We start from the raw sequence: 4057 nt of genomic DNA on the forward strand, positions 1-4057 counted from the left end.
GGAATCTATATACAGGAGCCCTAAGTCACCATCAGAAAGGATCGCAGCGGTGCAGGGCTTTTACCAGTATGTTTATCTGCGGATTAACATGCTTTAGCATTAGGCTTAACACGGCGCAGAAATGAAAACACTAAAAACCGGCCAGTACATTATACTGAAGTCCTTCCTTCTATCATTGAAGTCATTGACGTTCAATGCTATCGATACGGCAGTGGAGCAGGCAGGTGCTGACATGTTGGTGTCCTTGATTTGAATTTTGATAAATCAGACCTCAAGGTGACATGAACAATAACAGGAAGATCATCGAGATTATTTTAAGACGAGCTTGGCGTGAGTGTTAGACAGCGGTTGAATCCCAGGGCTTGATCAGAGGAAATCATTGTAGGTTATCATGGCACTGAATGGTTGCCGTTACAGACCCTTGCGGTTCAAACACGCCAATTGTAAGTTCCTAGCAATTTAACCCCTGGCTGCGAGGAGAGAGTAGTCACACTCCCACACCCCAATAAACAATAGTAAATCACACTGAGACTGACTGACATACATTGAAATCTCATCGAAAAATAGTTGCGAAATCAACTGAAGACCTTTCATGGATCGTAGACAACTCACTGAAAGGCTGTTAAGAGATATGACAACGTCTTTGGACGCCAAACGGTCTTACTTCTTTGAAAAAGAGGTATAAAATATTTCAAAACTGATTCTAGAAAAGATGCTTCCAAATATGGTTTGTACTGTAATCCCAGAGTGACGTCAAAAGTGTCCTTTCTGGAAATCTGTTATAGGGTTTGGATTATTGTGAAATCATGATGCATGGTTTAATTACTGGAAAATATCCGATCTTCTATTGTAAGCCTGGACACTTCATAACTCCATGCAGAACTAACGCTGAATGATAGACTGTCGTAGAAACTCAAGACCTTTCCGCCAATTCTACCATTCAGACCTATACATGTAGTAATGCACAGGAGAAAAAGTTTATAACAAACTACATTCCATCATATACGTTTTGATGGTTATATCTGAATGACGTATGCTTCCTAATATTTGGTATTCGCTGTGGTCTCGATGTGTTATTACGAGACGATGTTCCGGGAATTTAAGAATCACGAACGGATCATGGAGCGATCACGCTGTGGGCGTCTGGCTATACGTCACATAGGCGTGTCTTTGAATACAGACAAACTTCTGGCGTGTGTTTCAACACCTTAGCACTTAACGCTGACTTTGAATGATGGGGAGATATAGTGGCGGAAGTACAAGATTTTCCAGAAAACTCTGCTCAAGGGAATTCTTTTTCAGTTTTTTTTTTCTCAGAATGATGAAGTATTCACTTACTTACCTATAGGATGATATATGTAGTTCCTAATATGGTATTCACTGTGGTCTCAGAATGACGTCACAAGTCCTTCTCCGGGAATACGGTTATCATCACTTGTCCCGACAGCGAGCTTTCGGTTGAGAAATCAACATGTTGGTTTATCCTGAAAAATAGTCAAATTTCCGGTGTAAATCGGTACAACCCATTTAAAAAGACTTACGACTGCCCCGAAGCAAAATTACATTTACAGGTTTGGATGTGAATTTCATCCCGTGATATATGCCCAATGATTACAACTTCATCAGGAGTAAGGCTAACATGGACATTGGTGTATCCTGTCATATATTTCGATGGAGCACACATGGATTTAAAAGGCATGCTACGATAATTGCAGTAGAAGAAGTAATCAGTGAGCCTCATTGACAACGCTTAAACTTTCTCGAGGTTCGTTCAGATTTTTAGTACGATCGTCGAACGGTAGTAAACTGTCTTTGATCCTTGTCAGTAGTGGGTTCTGTTACGGCCTGCTTGAAAATTCTACAAGAAAATTGTACGATCAACGGTCACATTCATCGTTAGATCATCACACAATGGTAAATTGAGCGCATTTTGAGGTGTATTTGTGCATACGTCTTACTTGCAAAATTGCAGACAATTCTGACAAAAATTCACAATGACAGAAGCTTTCCAATCCATAGTTCATATGAATGTGACAAACTTTCATACAAGTTAGACAGATCTGAAGTTTGGAGTGATGTAGGGTTGCAATAACAGTGATTTATGGTTATACGCCCACGCGGCACGTATGAACTAAACCATACACATGTACAGCATGGAGATCTACTATCGTCTGTGTTTATTTTGTGGCAAGGTGATGTATGTCTTTAATTTTAGAAGATTGTAGCCAGCCTGTAAGCAACAGATTTGAGAGATCAGTTGGGGAGTAATGTCTTGGGGCCCCGAAAGGCTAGATTTTCTTCGAATGACGTTGTTTGTCCAATGACGTTATACAGCGTCCTTGGTTTGTTGAGTAGAGTATGGAAGTCACGATTACATCCACACAGTTCGACTATTTAATTTTCGGAGCTAGCGCAATATGAAAATAAAAAAAAGGCTTGAGTTCTATCTAGTACACATCATAACCCAAAGGTAGTCATCGAAAAAAGTACTCTTCGAAAAGAAGGTTCAGCTCTGGCTGTTTTCGATGTTTTTATGCGTTTTTTTTTCTCGGGTTTTCTATTTTGTACCGTTTTCGTAAGATCTCACGACTAAGAACACAGCCAGAGCCAAACATCTGATTGAAGAGTACTGAAAAAAGTGAACAGACGTTTCTTTTAGATACTTGCCAACTCCTCTAAAAATGCGCCGCCCGGGAATCGAACCCGGGTCGCAAGAATGGGAATCTTGCATGATACCACTACACCAGCGGCGCAGTTGGAACGCGTTATGCTCCACAACTTAACGGGTCAGACGGATATTGATCTTTCAGTCCTTCCAGTCTATTAGTCTCCAAATCCCGGACCTGGCACGGGCAATTTCGCAAGACCTCGGTGTTCACTACTGCTCTTAAACATTGACAGCTTTGATGAATAGCCCATGTTCCACATTATTTGGAGCGGGGGTCACTCGAATGTAGACCGCATGTGCAATTTACAAGTCGTGTACAGCGAACAGTAACACCTTCTGCTGGCCTGAAGCCTGAATCACACTGGCCTGAAGGCTGAATCACACTGCGCCGAATGTGGTGATGGACAGAAGGTCGCAGAATTTCAAAATTGCCGGAAAGTCGAGTGAGTTTTTGCCGGCGAATCTACTCTTTACATTATACAGTGATCTGTGAACATCGGTAGATTCATAAAGTTTGTGCAGTGCCATGTGGCAGAGAAAATGTCCTTTGGAGCTCGAAGACTTGTCTGAAGATTTTTCCATGGTATGTCAGTAATATTAAGCATTGTACATGTGTAAAACGTATGTCCGTTGCAAAAATAAAAATCCCAAAACGTCCGGACATTTCATAAGTGTAAACTTACAAATTGGCTATTACTCCAAGAAAAATCAAAAGCGGGTACCGCTGGTATGTTTGAACGTTGACCTAGACCATGATGCATCAGGAGCGCAGCTATAGAACTATGACTTTAACCTGACGTTAATGATACAGACTAGACGCAAGTAATAACCAAAGTACAATTTTCTTTAGGAAACTAATACGAAATTGCACTCAATAGCTAGGTGCACGTATCTCCAAGTAGTAGGATCCGAATAAAGAACCAGTTCTACTGACATTCATCAACGTTGAAAGCAATTTCATGCCAATGCTTCTGGTGTCTCCAAAGAAATGAACCGTGAAACTTAACCCAGGCACATCACCAGAGAAAGACATACGAAGGGAATGGAGGTATTAAAGAAAGATGAAAAGGAGCCGGATATCATATGGCGCTCAGTCAAGAAGAGTGATCTTGTGTGCTAGAAATAGCAACTCGTTAAAGGATAATAAAAATGCCATGTCTCTGGTGGATGCTTACGTGAGGTTTTATCTATTTCCCATTAGGTTTTAACGGACGAAGACGGTACTTAAACTTGTTCACCAGCAACAGTTTGTAACACTGATGGATTGCATCGTTTGACGTCATGACAAGCATATCCAAGCACTTGATATAGTTTCTTTTTCTCAACAGCCACAAAGTTTTCAAAAAACACAATGCGATGTAACTTCAACTTCGATAATGGCTGCGGTAA

The 4057-nt window shown here is 40.9% G+C and overlaps 1 non-coding gene across 1 annotated transcript; it reads right to left on the reverse strand.

Moving 5' to 3' along the window:
* Positions 1 to 2682: 2682 nt before the first annotated feature.
* Positions 2683 to 2753, reverse strand: Trnag-ccc. Its single transcript has one exon. It is a non-coding gene; the product is annotated as a tRNA-Gly (tRNA).
* Positions 2754 to 4057: the final 1304 nt, after the last annotated feature.

This window comes from Branchiostoma floridae, chromosome 5 (genome assembly GCF_000003815.2).
Source record: "Branchiostoma floridae strain S238N-H82 chromosome 5, Bfl_VNyyK, whole genome shotgun sequence".
Lineage (NCBI taxonomy): Eukaryota > Metazoa > Chordata > Leptocardii > Amphioxiformes > Branchiostomatidae > Branchiostoma > Branchiostoma floridae.